The 21,821-nt window shown below is 35.6% G+C and overlaps 1 protein-coding gene and 1 long non-coding RNA gene across 5 annotated transcripts in view; both read left to right on the top strand.

The window, feature by feature from the left end:
- Window positions 1-21,821, top strand: part of NKAIN2 (sodium/potassium transporting ATPase interacting 2) — a 998,970-nt gene that overhangs the window by 508,388 nt on the left and 468,761 nt on the right. The gene's annotated exons all lie outside the window — the stretch shown is intronic.
- Window positions 10,842-20,090, top strand: LOC116588501. The gene is made up of 3 exons (XR_004284976.1): window positions 10,842-10,998; window positions 14,011-14,013; window positions 19,951-20,090. It is a non-coding gene; the product is annotated as an uncharacterized LOC116588501 (long non-coding RNA).

The raw sequence follows: 21,821 nt of genomic DNA, 5'->3' as shown, positions 1-21,821 counted from the left end.
GTGAAAACTAATAAAAGCAACACACACACACACACACACACACACACACACACAAAATAATCATTTACCATATTCCAGGTACATACTTTTCTATATACAAGGTATGCATTATCTAAAATATTCTCTTCAACTTCAAGGGCTCACACAAAATTAAACATTGTAAAAATAATGTCATCCACCATATTAGAAACACATAAGAAAAAGAAACATCCATATCAGCCTGAGGAAGTTAATGAAGACTTATAGAGAAGGTAAAATTTGGGCTTAAACTAGGAGGATATGTGCTATTTTGGCAGGCCAAAAAAAAGAACCTAAAAAGGGGATCAAAATATGCAGAGGCAGAGAGACAAGAAAGAATTTATGACATTCACAAGACTTCAAGGGCTCCTGCAGGGGCTTCTGAGTGAAAATAGCAGGAGTTCTGTCCATTTTCCTTTTTTTCTTTCCTCCCTCTGTTCCTCCTTCCTTTTCTCTTATCATCCCATCAGTTATCTTGGGTCCTCTGTTTTAAATTTAGTTCCTCCCAATTTCCATTTCTCTTCAGGTTACTAATAGATAATTGCCATCATCACTGTCCCCTCCCCCTCACCCTCCCTGCAACACTGCCACCTGCTAGCAGCCCAGATTAGCTTACTTGATTTTCATAATCATAATGCATATGCATTTATTGAAGAGAAGCATTTTTTTTTGATGAGAAGCATTTTTATAGGCTTTTATATGTTTTCAGGAAGGAGATCTCTTTACTCTTCTAATATGGTAGAGTACCTCTTATAACTGAAGAGCTGGTAGACAAGATATTTAGGGATAGTGCCTTTGAAAAATTAATGTCTGCTCTGTGGTGGCTTCCAAGATTTAGCTTTCACAGACCCAGGAAAGACTAGGTGACAAGGTAACAGTTCAATAGCCTTAGAGCTATAAACTGTGAATACCCTTTAATAACTCCCTTTTAAATGAAGATGTATATTTGTTATATAGGAGAAACATTGTGAAAATGAATACAAGAATATTTTACCATTAAAAAAAAATCTATGGACCTTATCTCTTAATGCATAAACTAGGTATTTCAGGAATTTTAATGTGAATGACTGTGATTTCAGTCCAGCAACTGATGATTAAAGAAACCAAATCAGCCAGATATAGTGCTTTCCAGGATCAATACAGTAACCCACCTTTGAAATTTATATGCGGAGGCTTTAAATATGTAAATGAAAGACAGACTGGATCATTTTAATGTCTAGGCATGATATGTATATTCTTTATTATTATTATTAATATAACTTACATTTAGCCCATGCCTAACAAGTGTCAGGAGTTTTACTTAGACCATGCTTATCTTTGTAATATGCTAAGTGAGCTTTTCTTAATCACAGTGAGGAAACATGCCTCAGTATTTTAACTAACTAGCTCAAAGTCACAGTGTTAATTAGTATTGATTATGATTATAAATACTGTAACAAATCATTGTTTTCTCAAGATATTTGTGAGAATGGGAGGCCCATAGTTCTAAATAAAACATTATTTAAAAGGTTTATCTAGTACCTGGTGGCTTGATGGCCACATGAGGCTGTTTTGATCTTCTGATGGCCACGAATGCCCTCAGATCTCCACCCAAGGTCCAGCCCTTGTCCTGATGTATATGAACTCTCATGGGACTTTTTTGTTGGTTTGGTCTTGTTTATCTTTGGATGTCAACTTGATTTCCACTTTTACATAAGCAGAGATGGGTGGCTCGGTGGGTTAAAGCCTCTGCCTTCGGTTCAGGTCATAATCTCAGGGTCCTGGGAATGGAGCCCCGCATCTGGCTCTCTGCTCAGTGGGGAGCCTGCTTCCCCCTCTCTCTCTGCCTCTCTGCCTACTTGTGATCTCTCTCTCTGTCAAATAAATAAAACATGTATTAGTGAGCATATTACATGCATTAGCATATGAGTGTATGTACACACATAGTAATAATCATATACATATGTGTTTACATGTTAAACTTTGCTGCCAAATCTAATTTAATCTAAACTTTGTTTTTAAATAGAAAATAAATACCAGTAATTCATGTTTTGTTTCAAAAGATCTAACCTATGAAGGGCCTCTATATGAAAACTTTTTTCTGACACAAATTTAGTGTATTTCTTACTTAATATGGATAAGATTATTCCTCAGATAGCACATTATGTAAGTGATAGGAGGAAAGGCAAATGAGTTGGGTCTGCCCATGCTTCTTTTAAGGCATCCAGAAGGTTTTTTAACAGTTTACTAATAAAAGTAAGCTATAAAATGTTCTGGCTAAATCAAAAGTATAATTCTTGAACAGCCAAATTGTGTCAGGATATGTAAAGTAATTTATATGCTCACATTTACATTATGGTTCATCAGTCTATTCCACAAGGCACTATTTCAAGAAAACTCCGGGGAAGAGTGGAAGGGGGTGAATGGTTGGGATGTTGTTAACGGTTGTTTAACAGTTTGAAGGTTTGATGAGCTCAGGTTGAAATATTTATATTTACAGGAGAAGAAACCATTAATCCGTCCTGTACAAATAGCTTACAATCGATAGCTATGCGTATCTTGTGGTCATCACTGATGGAAGTGGAAAGCTTTTAATATACATAAAAGTTGACAATTACAATAGAATTTTTTAGTCTTTATTACCATAATCCATAGGAAACTATTCTTATAAAGCAATGCAAATTATTATATACTGGGATTATTTATTAAAATATGCCAGGTTACTATACTTTTATTATTATTCTGTTTGTATTTTGAGGTTTGTGCTTCTTAACCCTTTTATCAGTTTCAACCATCCGACCACTTACCTCCCCTATGGCAGCCGTCAGTTTCTTGTCTGCGTTTAGGAGTCTTTCTTTTTGTCTATTTTTTTTGTTTGTTTTTCAGATTGTACATATTTGTGAAATCATATGGCATGGGTCTTCCTGTCTATCTTATTTCTTACCATAATATCCTCTAGTTTCATCCATGTTGTCACAAATGGCAAGATTTTATTCTTATGGCGGAGTAATATTCCGTTGTGTGTGTATGTGTGTGTATGCATGCCACATCTTTATTCACTCATCTTTTGATGGACACTGGGTTGCTTCCATATCTTGGTAATTGTAAATAATGCTATAATAAACATAAAGATACATTTATCTTTTTGAATGTGTGTTTTTGTTTGCTTTGGATAAATACCAGTAGTGGAGATACTGGATCATATATTATTTCCATTTTTTATTCTGAAGGCTTACTTTAGCATACTTATTTAAATAATTAAATACTATTTACAAATCTTCCTTTATGTACTTTGATTTTTCAATCAAGAACATGTGGCTGGATTTTCCAGTTCTGCGACCTGATAACTCTATGACCTCGGGCAAGGTAACTTCTCAGGGTCTTTTTTGTCTCATTTTTGACTTGATGGAGTTGGACAGGATGATCCTATAGATTCATTCCAGTCACACTATTCTACACAGTATTCTTTCTCTTTTTTGGCATTTTTATTGGACCCTTTTAATGACACAGACCCATAGATTCTTGACCCATACATGTCACCTTAGAATGTTGATCAAACAATGCCATTCTTTCTGATTTTCTCTCTTTTGTTTCTTTTTGTTCTTCTCTTCTTACTTTTGGTCCCTCTTCTAATTTTTATTTTAACTCTTGGCATTTACAATCTAAACCATTAATGAAAGAGGTCACTGTACCTAGTTAGGCTTATTTGCATACATGTGTCAGATTTAAAATACCCATGTCTTATAGAAATCTTAAATTCTTTCAGATAAATAGCACTTGGTGGACAGAAGTATTCCCAATATGTGTATGACAGAAGCATGTAACCAATTAAACACTTAAATGAGATCAAACCACTAAGCCAAGTGAAGAAAGGTGCATTGAAAGACACATATCTGTTCTACTAGGGTTAACATGAGAATAGAAGGTGATTTACATTTCACTTACTTAGATAATTTTTTGTGTGATTTTTATTTTATTATTTGTGCAGCTGGTTTGGAATTGCCTTGAATTGCCATTCCTGCTTATAATGGTATTGCTGACATATCACTTGTGATAAGAGTTTTAAATTGCATAAGACAAACACTTTACACACTTTCTGAAATTGTGGTTAGAAAGTTAATATTTGAAATACTTTTGGTGTTTTAACAAACAGAATGTGGGCTATAGATTTTTTGTTGTTGTATCTACAAATTGCAGAAACACCAAATATATCTCCCTGAGTTATGATTTTTTAGGATTGGCCACAAAATATATTGCCTCTTGGAGAACATTACAAACCTCAATGCAACTGGAATATAGCCATATAATTCTCAAAGGGTGAATAGATTCGTTAGAAAATTGACTGAAATAGAGTAGCTTAAGTTTAGCAGTTTTATCAACCATGACCAAAATTTCTACTGAAATCAGAGGTGATGATAGTAAACAACTATGGTCTTGACACCTAAATTCTTCAGGCACACCTCTCCCAATTATTTTGAACAGAAATATTCAAAATCCCAGGCTTTGGAAGACAGAAATGCTACTAACAATGAAGTTGGCATCAAAAGGGAGGCAGTGTGGTGAGATGGACCAAACAGACACGAGAGCAAAGTGCTTTGGTCCTGTTGGTTGCACCACATATTTGGGACTGAATTACTATTAGTAAATAAATAAACTGATTTATTTTCTCATTACTAAGAGTAATGAGACTTTAAAGACTCAAAGTAATGAGACTTTAAAATTTCCTTCCATAAAAGCTTGAAGATTAGAAGATTCTCTTTTTCACTGACTTGTTAAAAGAGTTCAATATATAGAGCCAAGATATGTGGAGAATCTCAAGTGAAAGCAGAAGGAGGGGACAAGAGCCCACTCTGCCATTTTGATCACCCTATCCTGTAATTAGTGTGTAGCAGTAGCATAGTATAACACCTCTGCAGAGTCCAGGAATACTGAGAAGTCCTAATTTTGGACAAGATCCCATACTAACACAGACAGATAAAAACTGTATCCTGCTGGAAAAACATACAGAGTAGAAAATGCCACAGACTCCCTTTAGAAATACATTTTAGTAGAGTTAAAGGCCCAGCCAAGATTACCCACTTACAAATATGCTGCTGTCACTTTGTGTTCACATATTTCCAAAGTAGATTTACTTCCGGGCTTCCCTGAAACTGTATATATATCCATGGCTACCATGGAAAATCCTAGAATTGTTTTGCATGTTTTAAAAACAGGGAACCAAAGATTAACCAAATTCCAAAGACCATATCTAATACCTTAACTTATGTGAAAATGAATGTAAGCGGGAAGCAAGTAGGAAATAAGAAGGAACATGGACTGCTATGGAGTTAATAAAGTGGCAGACATGTTTTCTTATTGGATTTTCATTTATGTGCTCAATAGAACCCATTCTTAATTGATACCTCTAGTGATTATAAAGTCATGACATGTTCACGAATGTCTGAAGAGACCTGCATGCAGAAAAGAGACCATTGCCTGCTTGATGAATCTCTTCCTTTGCCTTCATTTGACTGTTTTAAAAAATACATACCATATTCTTTACTTGCAAAAAAATGCAATCAATACAAACAAAGCAAAACTTCATTCTACCTTCACTCTCAAGTAATCCTTCTAACCACTGTTACCCCGTGTTAACTTCTAGTTTTAGACTTTGGAGGGAGAAAAAGAGATATATAAATATAGAAAACGTATACAAACTTGTAATCATGCACTTTTTATTTGTATAAATGGGATCATTTCTTTGTAGACTTCTCTTTTTCACTCGATGTTATGATTATGTTTCCTTTCATGTAAGGCTATGAATTCTTTTAAATAAAAATAGAGAAGCATAGTTGAAAATTCTTTAGTGAACAGAAAATTTGTCCTTCAGTTAGTGTATCTTGTCAAGTAGGAGAGTAAATGTTTTAATTTAATCATTTATCTCCAATAAAGTTGGCTAATATTTCTCAACTATTTGCTAAAATGAAATGTATCCAGGTCTTGAACAGTCTTAACCCAGTGGGTGGAAACATCTAGTTTTCCCTTCGACTGGTGGAAACACCCAGTCTTCACCTTTGCCTGTGCTGATTCCTATTTCCCTTTCATTAAAAACATCTAAAGCAGTGAGATGTCTGGGTGGCTCAGTTGTTTAAGGGTCTGACTCTCGGTTCTGGCTCAGGTCATGGTCTCCAGATCATGAAATCCAGCCCCATGTCAAGCTCCAAATCTCACCAGGGAGTCTGCTTGAGATTCTCTCTCTTCTTCCTCTGCCTCCCTCCTCCCCACACTCTCTCTTTCTAAAATTAGTAAGTAAGTCTTTAAAAAAAAAATGTCTATGGCAGATCTCATAGATTCCTTACCTTTTCAGGTCTTAATATTCCAGTCACTTACCCAATTTTTCTCTTATCCTCCCCATCAGCTTCCTTCCCTGCTTCACCTGCATGGGAAGAGGCCATGACTGCTTCTCTATGCTCTCTTTATGCTTCTATGCTTTCTCTCCTCTTCTAGTATTCTTTCTTCTCCAGTGTATTGGTGACCAGAGGGGTGATACGGAAAAAGAGGTAACTATCTCTGACTTAATTGATAATGTTAAAGTTCTCTCATTTTGATTACCAAAATTTTTCCAGTTATACCCTCTGAATGGCTGGTGCCCTGGTGCTGGCTCTTTGACAGAGTTTGCCTCATTTCCTTAAAAGACTCTTCAGCAGCTTCACTGTGGCAAAGTCAATCTTCAGATGCAGAAAATTCAGTCTGGCCCAACTTCTTTTAACCTTGTCCCTCTCCTCCCATCAACTAAAAGGCACTCAGGGCCAATCAGAAAGTCTGCTACCCAGATGTGCTACTGACTGTGATGCCAGCCTATCTTCTTTAGGATTGTTTCAGACTTTTACAGGGCATACTTTTGGGAACTACAAAGGGTGGTAGAAGTTCAGGAAAAGCTATGGCAGTCCTTAACTAGGTCAAAGCTTTGCTCTGCAGCCCTTCCAAGTGTTTGCTTAAATAGGGCTGGAATGGGAGAGCTAAGGTGAAGGTTGATGGAGCAGAGGTGAATTGGCTGCCGAGGATGTAGAAATCCATTACTTTAAACCTTTATTAGAAGTAAAGTACACTCTCCATGTTTTGCTTTCCAGCTATGTCAGACAGTTCTAGACTATTGGGCAAATCTTCCTCAATATCCATTATGTAAGCAGAAATTAAAGAAAATCACTGATTTGCCTTATCTTTTAACTCAAAACAAATTGTTCATGGAAAATGAGCAAAAACCAATCAGGACTTTTTTGTTCGACACTTTGTGTTTGGTGATCTCTGAACTGATTTTTACTAAATATTGCTCCTATGAAGTTCTACAAATGAAAACATTTAGAAGTTTCCTTTGACTGTGTTGTGTGGAAACTTTCTGAGATGCAGAGGACTAGTTAGAGGTGCTAGGAGAGAGGGGGACACTCTATAGTGAGGAAGTGAGGGAGGCAGAGTAGGACTGAGGGAGAAGCTGCAAATGAGGTCTCACCTCATCCTCCAAGGAGCTCCAGATCAGGCTTAACCCTTCAGAGTTGTGCCACATTGAGGCAGTGTAAAGCCTAGGGCCTTTCCATTTCCACATTAGCCAGTCAGTAGTTGAACCTTGTCTTTTAGAAAGAGATGCAACCTTGGGTAAGACAGTTCCCTGAGGCCAGGGGTGATGCCCAGTGAAAAAACTCAGTTGTCAATATTCCCAGCAGCTGGGGGGAGGCATCACCTATAGAGAGGCTACAGAACAGGGCCACTGCAGTATGCACTACAGAAACCATATGAATTCATTGTCATATTTTATTGGAATGAATTGCTTCTATCTGAATATACATTAGTTAAGTATCATATCTCATGAATGCCTGGCACATAATTTGAATATTTCAACTTATATAAAGAGCCTTTGCATCAGTTTCTCTAAGTATAAAATGAGCATTCTAATGTGAAGTATTTAATACTGTAATTATGTAAGTTCTTTATATGCTATATGATTAATTTTAGCCAGAAGTGATAGTGCGCATATTATACTATCTTCACTGAATTACTATCAATGAAAATTCCTAGAAATTTTATTTTGGGAAGAGCTTCATTTATCTTTTAGATGATGACGTCGATGTATCTACATTCCTAAGATCTTTAAATGCGTCCAGAATCAACAGCTGGCATCTCATACTAATCAATAAGACCATCCAGGCTTTCTAGGCACATGGCTACAGAGTGACAGAAATTCAGAGCTCAAGCTATGAGTTTTTTCCAATAGGATATTACAAAAAGCAAATGAGCAGATACCATTTATAGAAAGAAATAGATACAATGTCAGAGAAGGTAGTGAAAGTACTAAAAAAGTGATTTCTCTCAGGATAGCAGCACAAAAGGAAAACCTCATAAAACTAAAGAAACTCTTACAATTTTGGAAGCAATTGACATGTGTAAAATTATTCATGGATCAAAAGTTGCTAAGAGCCTAAAATCTTTTCTAGTTTCTAGAGACTCAACATATTGAAGACATGACTTCAATTGTAAGGACTTAGCATATGAATAGAATTGGCAGAGGATTAATGTTCCAAAGTGTTGAATCTCCAAATATAAATTAGACTGCATTGGTCTTTTGTTCACTGAATGCAATGGAAAAAGACGTTATCTTGCTAGATGTCCTTGCTTTTGCTTCCCAAAATATACGTTTAAAGCAATGTCCAGTTCTTTTTGTATTTCCGTGAGAAACGGAAAAATGTGCAGATATATTAACATCAGGTTTTATAGCTCTTCTTATTTGGAACAAATCTTATTTTCCTGTTGAAATAAAAATAGCTATTAGAAATGCAAATAATTGATGGGGTCAACTTTAAATATTTCTATCACAAGATGAGTGAATTTTTTTTCTAAAACATTGTGTCTAGGAGGCTCAGAATCAAGAAAGGTTAACAGAGTGAATTGTAATCAGGCAGTCATTAAATACTCACTCTCATAACTAGATATATGTCTCTGTGAGGCAAAAATGAACATCAACAGGGGAGCCTGGGTGGCTCAATGGGTTAAAGCCTCTGCCTTCGGCTCAGGTCAAGATCTCAGGGTCCTGGGATTGAGCCCCACATCGGGGTCTCTGCTTTGTGGGGAGCCTGCTTTCTCCTCTCTCTCTGCCTGCCTCTCTGCCTAATTGTGATCTCTGTCAAATAAATAAATAAAATATTTTTATAAAATGAACATCAACATGTGGAAAAGGATGATTTTTCAAAGATTTATTTTTAAGTAATCGCTAAGAACCCAATGTGGAGCTTGAACTCACAACCCCAAGATCAAGAGTCACATGCTCTATTGACTGAAGCAGCTGAGCACACCAAAATAACTGATTGATGTACAGATAGACTGGCGTACTCAGTGTAAATAAAGCAGACTGTATGGTATTTACCATCTGTCTCATTAACATATACAATAATTTGAATAGTCACATTTTACATACTGAGTCTCTGAAAGTCATAAGATTAGAAAAGTAACTTTATGATATATTGATGAAATTATAAAAATAAAGTGGCAAAGAGAGATATTGATGAGTTTTATAAAAATCACAAGAGAAAGTTAAGGAAAAGAAAAGTTAGGAGTATCGGGTAAAACTTCCCAGTGCAATTATAATATTCTGGGAAAGTTTCTCTGTGTTATTAGAGAGATACAGTGCAATAAAGTTAACTTATTCAGCTCAAAGTATCCTCCAGAATTGAAGGTTTCAGGTTGGTGGGAAAGCACTATCATATTTTAAATGTACTATATTGCTTTTAATTATTCATTCATTCATTCATTCATTCAGTTGGTGGCTATGAAAGGTAAAGAGCCCCTATGGCTTATTGGCAGTGGGGCTTTATCAAAACTAAATTTAAGATTACAGCTGTGCTCTTGAGGCAGTAGATTTTAGGGGTGTGGCCTAAAATAGAGAAGGCTGAGCCCCCTTTAACATTTTTCCAAAGCTTTTTGGAACAGTATACTGTGGTATCTCACTGTGTTTTTGATTTTTATTTCCCTGATCCCCAGTGATGTTGATCATCTTTTCATGTGTCTATTGGCCATTTGTATGTCTTCCTTAGAAAAATGTCTCTTCGTGTCTTCTGCCCATTTCTTGAGTGGCTTATTCTTTGGGTGTTGAGTTTGAGACGTTCTTTCTAGGTTTTAGATACTAGCCCTTTATCTGATAAGACATTTGCAAATATCTTCTCCCATTCTGTTTTGGTTTTGTCGATGGTTTCCTTTGCTGTGCAAAAGCGTTTAATCTTGATGGAGTCTCAATAATTCATTTTTGCCTTTGTTTCCCTTGCCTTTGGAGATGTGTCTAGCAAGAAGTTGCCGTGGCCGAGATCACAGAGGTTGCTGCCTGTATTCTCCTCTAGGATTTTGAAGGATGTCTGTTTCACATTTAGGTCTTTCATCCATTTTGAGTCTATTTTTGTGTATGGTGCAAGGAAATGGTCCAGTTTCATTCTTCTGCATGTGGCTGTCCAATTTTCCCAACACCATTTTTTTAAGAGACTGTCTTTTTTCCATTGGACATTCTTTCCTGCTTTGTCGAAGAGTAGTTGGCCATAGAGTTGAGGGTCCATTTTTGGGCTCTCTATTCTGTTCCATTGATCTATGTGTCTGTTTTTGTTCCAGTACCATACTTTCTTGATTACAGCTTTGTAATACAGTTTGAAGTCTGGAATTGTGATGCCGCCAGCTTTGGTTTTCTTTTTCAACACTCCTTTGGCTATTTGGGTTCTTTTCTGTTTCCATGCAAATTTTAGGATTATTTATTCCAACTCCGTGAAAAAAGTTGATGGTATTTTGATAGAGATTGCACTGAATATGTAGATTGCTCTAGATACCATAGACTTTTTAAAATTAACATAAAATATATTATTCATTTCAGGGGTACAGGTCTGTGATTCATCAGTCCTATACAATTCACAGTGCTCCCCATAGCGCACACCCTCCCCAGTGTCCATCACCCGGCCACCCCATCCCTCCCACCTCCCTCCCCTCCAGCAACCCTCAGTTTGTGTCCTGAGATTAAGAGTCTCTTATGGTTTGTCTCCCTCTCTGGTTTCATCGTGTTCCATTTTCCACTCCCTTCCCCTATGATCCTCTGTCTTGTTTCTCAAATTCCTCAACAATATTTGTTCTTCCAATCCATTAGCATGGAACATTTTCCATTTCTTTGTGTCTTCCTCAGTTTCTTTCATGAGTGTTCTATAGTTTTCAGACTACAGATCCTTTGACTCTTTGGTTAGGTTTATTTCTAGACATCTCGTGGTTTTTTGGTGAAATTATAAATGGGATTGATTGCTTAATTTCTCTTTCTTGTCTCATTGTTAGTGTATAGAAATACAATGAAATACCACTTCACACCAGTCTGAATGGTCAAAATTAACAAATCAGGAAACAGCAGACATTGGCAGGATACAGAGAAAGGGGAACCCAGGGGTCCATTGAGAGATGAATGGATAAAGAAGATATGGTATGAGCCACCTGGTGGCTCAGTGGCTTAAAGTCTCTGCCTTCAGCTCAGGTCATTATCCCAGGGTCCTGGGATCAAGCCCTGAATTGGGCTCTCTGATCAGTAAGGAGCCTGCTTCCTTCTCTCTCTCTCTCTCTCTCTCTGCCTGCCTCTCTGCCTACTTGTGATCTGTGTGTCAAATAAATAAGGGAAAAAAAAGAGAAGATATGGTGTGTGTGTGTGTGTGTGTGTGTGTGTGTGTATGTATATATAGATAGATAGATAGATAGATAGATAGATAGGAATATTACTCAGCCATCAAAAAATTCAGTCTTGCCATTTGCAATCATATAGATGGAACTAGATTGTATTATGCTAAGTGAAATAAGTCAATCAGAGAAAGACAACTGTCATATGATTTCACTTTTATGTGGAATTTAAGAAACAAAACAGATGAGTATAGGAGAAGGGAGGGAAAAATAAAACATTATGAAATCTGAGAGGGTTTCCAACAAACCATAAGGGACTCTTAATCATAGGATACAAACTGAGAGTTGCTAGAGGGGAGGGGGTTGGGAAGATGGGATAACTGGGTGATGGGCATAAAAGAGGGCATGTGATATGTGAGCACTAGGTATTATATGCAACTGATGAATCACTGACTTTTACCTCTGAAACTGATAATAAACTATATGTTAATTATTTTAAATTTTTAAAAAGACACTGTGATCTTTTCTCAAATTTTAATTCACATTTTCATATCAATGCATTGAATACTTACTGAGGTTTAACTGCATTCAACTCTTTGGACAAAAGGCTTTATCCTGAACATACCGTGTAGGAGAGAATTTTCTCTTTGTTCAAAAAAAATCAGAGGGACCAGTTTAGACCCTATATGAATTATGTTTCTAAAGGACTGTGCATTTCTGCTACTTAGATGATATTAATAGCAGGCGGGAAAAGTAACTAGTGCTATATGAAGCAGGCTGTTCTCATTGCTTTGAGCACACGTGATGGTCTGTTAGATTACTATTTAGGCTTCTTATGATTTTTACCAGGGTGATTAACTTAAATTAAAATAAAATTAAATCTTTATCATTTCATTAGGTACTATTTTAATGCAAACTAAAAAGGAGGAAAGAAAAAATAAGTTTTTACATTATAATCCTCTGAAATATATTTATTTCTTCATCCTTACAGAAATCCTAGGGCAAAGGCTATTTTTTCAGTTATTTTGATCATCAAAATACTAGGTTATTCACAACTTGTAGAATTTTAGTTGAAGAATTTTTAAGATCCTCATCAGGATTAGATTCAATATGTTTATAATACCACCAAATATACCTAATGTATATAACCATTTCTTATAACACTAGTAAATAGTGCCTTTTACTTTTCCTGTAACTTTTTTGGTTAATGAAGTTTGCTGCTTGGATTTCTTCTGATCATCCTTAAATCCTTCCATGCTGACAGTTTTAATTAAAAGAAAAAAATTCCAATCATTTCTCTAATGCCAGAGAAATGCTAAGTACAAATCTTTTCTATGCAGAATTTCAATACCATCTCCTCTGCTAAAGCCTCATGAAATAGTTTTGGCATTTGTGGAGTTTTTCATAGATTGCATAGTAAATGTGAGCAATACTGCTTTGCCACTTGTACAAAAATATTATCCAGGACCTAAGGAGATTACAAATGTAGTATAATTTAGTACTTATGCTTTGCTATTTTATTTTTATTATAGGTTTAGACCTCCCCCCCCCATTTTAAAATTTTGTTAGATTTGCCATGCTTTCCCTCAGCAATTCAAATAATTCTTTATCTTGTTTCTTGAGTTTTATAAGTCTGTTGCTGACATTTACTCTGAATCGTCTTTGGAAAGAGTGAAGCAAATTATGGATTTTCATTTTAGCAACATTTTCCTCATCTACCAATAAATTATTCTTGATAATCCTTAAGATAAAGATAGCTTTTTGATAAATTTTTGGGTATTTTTTGCACTCAGATAATATCTTGGTATTATTATTCATCCCTGCCTATCATTGATTTTTTAAAATTTCCACTGTTCTCTTTACTTCAGCTTCTTTTTGACTTAAAACTTTTCAGCTTACCTGAGAATCTGAAATACAGATTTCTCTACTAGATAAAGAAGTTATGTTAAGACTAAAGACAGAATCATAAAGCTAACTATAGAATCACAGAGTGCTACCAGTCAGGGCAGCAAGTAGTCTAGCTCCATATAATCAAACCCGAGTCTAAAATAATTTTTAAAAGAGAGAGAGAGAGATTATTGTCCCTTGTTCTCAGACCCCAAAGAAGAGAGACTGTAAAGGTCACTGAGTAAACCAACTCTAGCTTACACTGAACCAAGTGGCATTAGTGAACATATCCCTCCTCTTAGAGTTCATTCTTATTTACTGTGATTATAAGTATTTAACATGGATTATGGTTAAAGGTGCTTATTTACTATGAGCAGTGGCAGGTTATCCAGGCCATTTCTGGGCTGTTTAAACCTGTGTGTCTAACTGAATAAGCATAAAAAAGCTGTAGTCTGTCCGTCCAGTTGCCAGAAGGAAGTGATAAGCATGAGTAAACCCATTTTACAAATAGGAAGGTTATAGCCCAGGAATTTTATGTAAATTATGGAAAATTATAAAAGTTGTACATAGAAGAGCACACATTTATTTATCTATGAGTTTATTTTAAATTAGGTATGATTGACATATAACATTATTTAGTTTCAGGTATAAGCATAGTTATTCCATATTTGTATATATTGTGAGATGATTGTAACAATAAATCTAGTTAATATCCATCACCATACATAGTTATAACTTGTTTTCAAATATGTAATCCAGTATTATTAACTGCAGTCACCATGCTGCTGTTCTTTATATTTCTATTACTTACTTATTTTAGCACTGGAAATTGATACCTTTGACCACTTTCACCTATTTAAATCAATATCTAACCTCACGTTCCCTTCTATTTCCAGTGATTGGCAATATTTCACCATGTACCATTTTGGTTCAAATGCTGATTCTGTACTCACTTTGCCCCAACAGTATAGGGATGCATTTCATTAGCTAACAAATCCGAAAAGTCTAGTTACCTCTTCACTTAGCAATAGAAAATTCTGTAGACTTCGAACGCAGAGAGAACCCTTATTGCATTTTATTGTTGATAGGGTGATTTTTTTAAATCAAAGTATAGTTGACATACAGTCTTATATGAGTTTCAGATATACAGCATAGTGATTCAGCAATTCCATACATTCCTCAGTGCTCACCATGAGAAGTGTAGTCACCTTCTGTTACCATATGTTATTACAATAATATTGACCATATTCCCTTTGCTGTGCTTTTCATCTGATAGGGTGACTTTTGTTAGATGATTTATTTAGTGCTCCCTGAAGTATGGCAATATAATTAACTATGCCATTATCTTTGCTATAAATGTTTTCATTACATAGAAAATTATTCTGTTCTTTTGCTCCCAGGTATTTTTATTTGTTTTCCATGACCTCTAGTAACTATGGGTGCTAAAGTGTTATTATACATGCTGGGCAAATAAATATGTCCATTTATTTCAAATATCTTCCTTTCAAATATATTGCCCTTTAACTTCACTGAGTTTGTCCTCTCAGTCTTATTATGCATTGGGTACAAGGGCAGAACAAATTCATTTTCATTCTGTCCTTTGTTATTTTGAAAAATCAGAGTCAACCCTTTATGTCTTTGGCTTTTTTTTTTTTCTGGATTGCTAATTTTATATTTTTACATTGAATTTTAAGTTTTTAATTAGTCACAGCCAGATCATCAGGTAGAGAAATTAGCAGCCATAAATAAAGCCACAGTTTAAAAAATGGGCTTTAAAAATATGTTGAAAGGTGCCCAGATTTAATATGTTACACTTTCACTGTGGGATTTGTGGAGGATCCATTTGGCTCATGATTCTTCTGCCCTTCAATTGAAATCTGGGTTAATTGAGGCAAAGCTGAACTTGCTCTTTTGTGAAATGTGTGGAAGCCTACTGCTCTTTTAATTGCTAAAATCATCAATACTGTTTTGACATTTGGATATATTCCCATTTTATTTAAAGTGTCAGCTGTTTGCTCTCATATTTAGTTGCCTCTTGCCCTATCAGGTTTTTGATTTAAATTTTTATCCAAAATGGCATTCATCTCTGATGTTGCAAGAGCTACATCCTTGTGATTGCAGACCAGTTTTACAAAACCAAGAGCCCAGCTCGAATGAGGGGATTTTTTAAATGGGTTTCCTGTTTGAAAGGCCTTTAAAATAAAAAGTGGTTGAGTAATGATATTCTGCAGTCCTCCATGAGCTCCCAAGGATAAGATTCATCCTAAACTGAGCGAGCTACTCCTTTATTCCCCGTAACATGTTTCCACATATGAAAATCATTCATTTCTTTGCCCAACTCCTCCAGTAGACTGAGAACTTTGAATGCAAACTACCTGTTATTTATCGCTCTATCTGCAGCTTCCAGCCCAATTTATAGGCTCAATAAATGTTTGTTATGAGAACAAATATTTAGCCAGAATGGTGAGACTGTAGCAAAAGTCATTGACCATTTTGATTTAAAACATTTCATCCATGATATCCTATGACTACCCCAAGGTACAATGACTGCTTTATCCATTGTTTGAAGTGGTGAACTTGATGGAGCTCTGAAGACTTTTAGGGTGCTTATGGGTTCTCAAACAGCTAATAGTTTCTTTTATAAACCATAACTGCTTTAGTGCAGAGGATGACAAATGAGGACATTAAAAGGAGCTTTAGCTAGGAAATAGAGATTTGTTGGCTCACTGGTTTTCGAAGCAACCTGACTCTCCCCCACAGCAAGGTGCAGTGAGGGCCGAGCTAAGAGTTCTCTCTGCCCACCCCAAGCTAACTTCAATCTCACTGATTTAAGTAATGACATTAATTACTACATAATCTCTAACTAGCTGATGTCTCCATGCCTCATGTTGATAGTGAGCCAATAAGAACAGGCAGCGTATGGGGCTATGTCTCCAAGTTAACATCTACCAGAGTGCCTAACACCATTAAAGTTTCCAGAATGCAGTATTTCCTGAGCACCACATGTAGTAGAAAATGGTTGGCATAGATATTTTCGCTGAAATCATCCAAACCGTGTTAAACTTGCCTTCCTTTTATTACTTTTCCTTCTGTCCTTTCATTGATTTTACTTTAAATTTTCTATGATCCTTTTACTCTTTTCTTGAGAAACTTACAGGCTTTCCTGGCTACTCTCACAAGCATGTGGATTAATAGAGTTTTGTTACAATCATAAATAAAGTGTTCCGTTTATAAGATAAGTAGTTAATGGGAGGAATCTTTTTGGTAATATCTTAATTTCACATACTGATATATTTCTGCAAGCTCCCAGTGCTTTCGTGGATATTACTTAGGTTTACAATGGTCAAAACTAATACATAATAATATATAATACATAGAATACATAATAATATATGTTTTATTATATATGAATTATTCCTCAGTTTAAAAGAAGCAGTACTTCTACTGACATGTGTTTCCTTTATGTTTTAAGGTGCTCCATAACTTCTCTTTTATTTCAAGTAAGTTTTTATTGAATTAGAGGCTTAAATATTAAAATGTTTCATACTGTGATTTCATTTTTGAAAGTTCCTGTTTTCGGTGTGTGTATATATTTAATTTCTTAAATCCTTTCAAGAACTTTTTCCCTTATTTCTGTTTTATCCTTTACACTTTTCTCTACACCATTTATTCACCTTATAGTCAATCTTTCTTTGGTTAATTCCTTTTAATTCTACCATTATATAATTTATTTATTTATTTATTTATTTATTTATATTATTATATTCAATTAGTCAGCATATTTCTGAAGATTTTTTTTCTTCTAAATCTTCCTTGAGAACTGTCAGTTCTTATTTTAATCTTCTCACTATCTAAACATCTAATTTCTGAGCTTTTCTAGTTCTAATATTTGTTTGTTTATTTTTCAATGGTCTGTTTTCTTAATTTCTTTAGGTTCATTTTGAAATATTGTAAATTAAATTGTGTGTGTGTCTATTTTCAATGCTCTTCTCAATAAATAGTATGTTTTGCAGTTAAAGGACTTTCTGGGATCTGCTGCTTCTGGTTCCATTTCTTCTAGTATTTATATCTCTCTTACCCTGAATATGCTTATTTTGCTTATTTTTTTTTGACTTTCAGTAATGTCTCTTCAGGTTGAGGTTCTACACTTCTAGATATTTCTGATATCCTGGAGTTAGAGTTGCCAGACAAAATGTAGATGCCTGGTAAAATTTGATTTTCCAATGAACAACAGATTTGTGTTTTGTTTGTTTGTTTGCTTGTTTGTTTAGTGTAACTATGTCCCAGACAATATTAGCTGAATCAGGTAATCCTACCCATAAGGCTTATATGACCACAGCTGTGTTTCTGTTCCCTATCTGTGCTCCTCCCTTTCCTTAGTGAACTTAGCCATTTAGTTTTTGTACCTACATGACTCCTCAACTTTTGTTGACCTTTCAAGAACCTGAAACCCAAGACTGTTCAGTGTGAAGTCCTTGCCTTCTAGAGGTGAATTTTATTTCTGGTACAGAAGTTCTGTGGCTTATGAGACTCATCAGAAATTCCTTTTCTTTTCCTATAATTTCCACTGCTTGGCTTTCTTAGTGATTTGGCTACATCTACCCATATTCTGGGTAGATGTTTCCTGTTAACAAACATCATTGAAGTTGCTATGTATTTTCTTGCCCTATATTGGTTGACCTGTTTGTTTCTAAAGAAGTTTTGGAGAACAGAAAACTATATAGCTACATCTTAAGCCAGAAGTCCAGATCCAGTAGCTCTTAAAATGATATTTTTTTTGCTATGTTTCCTTATGTATAGGAACATAGTTGCTTTTATATATTGATCATCTGTCATTGTTGAACTCTTAATTAGTACAAATAATTTGTTAATTATCTTATAAATAATCATTTATGAATGGTGAACAGTTAATTTCTTTCTTTCCAACTTTCAATTTTTTTTACATTTTTCTGTGTTGCATCGGATATCTATTATAATGTTGAAGAGCTTATAGCAAGCATTCTAGTTTTGTCTGTTCACTCAGGTTTTTTTTTTTTTTTAACTATTTATTTATGTTAGGGATTGGGAGAGGGGCAGAGAGAGTCTTAAGAGACTCTATGCTTAGCACATAGCCCAAGGTGGTCTTGATCCTAGAATGCTGAGATCGCGACCTGAGCCGAAAACAAGAATTGGATGCTTGAATGACTGTGCCACCAAGGTATTCCAGGTTCATTCAGTTTTTATTGGAAATAATAATGGTACCGACTTCATAGAATTGTTTGAGGATTGAATTGGGGCAATCATGACAAATTAGTATATTTAGTACATAATGAACTGATAAATGATAGCTATTATGGCTTTTAAATATGAATAAAATCATCCCATGTTATATTCATACAAATATAAAGTGGCAGAAATAAGTTAAAGAGCTTAAGAAATAATAAGCAGAATATGTATGTGGATGTACCAAGAAAGAGAACATGTTTTGAATTAAAAAGACAGTCATTTTTTCAAAATTATTTCTGGCTTTCCATAACATTCTCTTGAAAAATAAAAAAGCTAGTCACATTTTAATATTAAAATAATAACTAATTTGTAAAGCACAAGATATCATCACTCCCCTTACAATATGAAGAAAGTGTGTCATTTTGTAGGTATGCAAAAAAGGAGTAAAAGAACAGAAAGAGAAAAAAACTAAATGGAAAGGAAGACCCAGCTGAAGTAGCCAGAAGTGAATAAAAGTTATATTATTAGAAATAGCCTTTGTGTAGTACTCTAGGGGGCAGCTTTATTGAGATTGTGACATAGACATTATTAATATGTTTTTGGACATTGGGACTGTTTACCCCTTAAAATTGTCACAACCTATTTTTTAATCTGTACTGTATTTGTAAAATAATAGGATTGATATTGATCCTAGTGTATAAATTCTCACATGTAATTGAGCCCTGTTCTTGCTGATTTCTTATGGTTCTATTAGTATTTCTTTATGCTTATGGTATTTTCATCAAAGTGATTTATGAAATCTAATTTTGTGTTGCTGAAGAAACTGAGGGAACTTTCTCTTTGCTATAGCCTGTAATGATTTCCACCCATAGGTCAGCTTCCTGGGATGCCAAGTCTGAGACAGAGATTTACATGCAGCACAGTTATTATAGTATGTCCTTAAGAACAAAAACTGGAATTGGGCAAATGAAAAATTGGAACTACAGTGCAGTTGCAACACAGGAATCATTTGGTTTTATGGAACTCTCCAAAGCCATGGTGATCTTTCGTATGTGTCCAAAACTGAGGGAATGATGGGCATTCCCATCACTCCCCATGGGGAATGTGTTTCCCCATGGACCTGTCATCGCTTGTAAGCAATGTTGTTTAGTTATTCAGATGTGGATGGAACTAGAGGGTATTATGCTGAGTGAAATAAGTCAGTCAGAGAAAGACAATTATCATATGATCTCCCTGATATGAGGAAGTTTAGAAGCAATATGGGGGATTTGGGGGCTAAGAAAAGAACAAATGAAACAAGATGGGATCGGGAGGGAGACAAACCATAAGAGATTCTTAATCTCACAAAACAAACTGAGAGGTTGCTGCATGTAGGGGAGTAAGGAGAGGGTGGTCGGGTTATGAATATTGGGGAGGGTATGTGCTATGGTGAGTGCTGTGAAGTGTGAACTGAAGTGTGTAAACCTGGCGATTCACAGACCTGTACCCTGGGGCTAATAATACAGTATATGTTAATAAAAAAATAAAAAATAAACAAGCCATCCTAAAATACCAACAGGAAAAATGTTAATAGTTTTAGTGCTACCATCTAGGTCAAGAACTATCATTACACCATTTATTCCAGTGATAAGGTGTTCACTGCCAGTCATCAGGAAGCGATCTAGTTCAAAACTCCCTTTAACATCTGCTTTCCTGGACAGCTCCTATTTTCAGTGGTTGTTAGTTCTTCTGGTACTAAGTTCTGAAATGGAGATTTGTATGCAGGTCACTTAGAGAGGAGTGTTTTCAGGAACAGCATCTGTAATGGAGTGAGGGGAGCAGGGCAGTCAGAGGAGAGGTTGAACTGCAGTACAGCAACATCAGAAGCCTCAGCTGATCCCATGTAGAGGTCTGAATATGAGCCAGTTTTTTGTAAATGTCCCTAGTTGAGACAAGGGTCTAGGAACTTTGTACATTAGCATCGACCAGTCATGAAATGAGGGTTGCTCCTGGAGGTGAGTGTAATTATAAGCAAGGCAGCTCACTTTGGCAGAGAGCAATTCTTGAAAAGGGACTTGGCTGTGAGCTATCTATCAACAGGCAACACTTCTGACAGTTGGATAATGATTAGTGCCTCAGTCCTAAAGAGCCATTCGGGCAGTGCTCACAGCATCCACTGAAGTCTGAGTTCTAGAATGTTTATTTTTTTATTTCTCTCAAATATGTGTTTGTCACACTGATTTTATACAGAAGTAAGTTTGTACTGAAATAAGTTGCTAATTTTTTTTCAACTTACTGTAGGCTCTGTCAGAAAAGATATAATTTCTATATGACTGTCACACTATTTATGCACCAATAAGAAATATGGCACAAGATTTTACCCTCTTTTGGGATGTATTTTCACTTAAAACACCTTGTATCCTTGCATTTGAAAGACATGTGTCTCTTCTAAGACCTATGTTCTGTAGACAGGAGCCACAAGAACCCTAAAGAGCTTACACAGGCCTCCAGTCCGACACCATGGTCTCATTAGCAGAGGAATCTAAGCACCTGGGCTACACGTTCTTAGATTTGCATAGTAATTGGACGAAGATACAATAATGATTTCTAGAGCCAAATACAGAACTTGTTTTTTTTTTTATGATCATGTGGACTTACCTCAGTTTTACCCTTGAGTAGGAGAAAACACTTTTTTTTTTTTTTTAAGATTTTATTTATTTATTTGACAGAGAGAGATCACAAGTAGGCAGAGAGAGAGAGGAGGAAGCAGGATCCCCGTGGAGTAGAGAGCCAGACGCAGGCTAGATCCCAGGACCCTGGGACCATGATCCGAGCCAAAGGTAGAGGCTTTAACCCACTGAGCCACCCAGGCGCCCCAGGAGAAAACACTTTTGAAAGGAAGGTGATTTTTAAACTTTTCATCCTTGAATACTACGTTTAAACTGGGAATTAGTCATTTTAGCTTTAGGACAATTTAAAAATAAGCAAAACACAGAAACAAAGATATCATAAAGATGGGAAGAACTGAATGTATTTAATGAAATGTAACTATCCATTATTAGTGTTGGCATATCATCATTACATGACCTTCTTTTCAACTT

The sequence above is a fragment of the Mustela erminea genome, chromosome 4 (assembly GCF_009829155.1).
Source record: "Mustela erminea isolate mMusErm1 chromosome 4, mMusErm1.Pri, whole genome shotgun sequence".
Classification (NCBI taxonomy): Eukaryota; Metazoa; Chordata; class Mammalia; order Carnivora; family Mustelidae; genus Mustela; species Mustela erminea.
The sequence above is the reverse complement of the archived record's forward strand: the minus strand, read 5'-3'. Positions and strand labels throughout refer to the sequence as shown.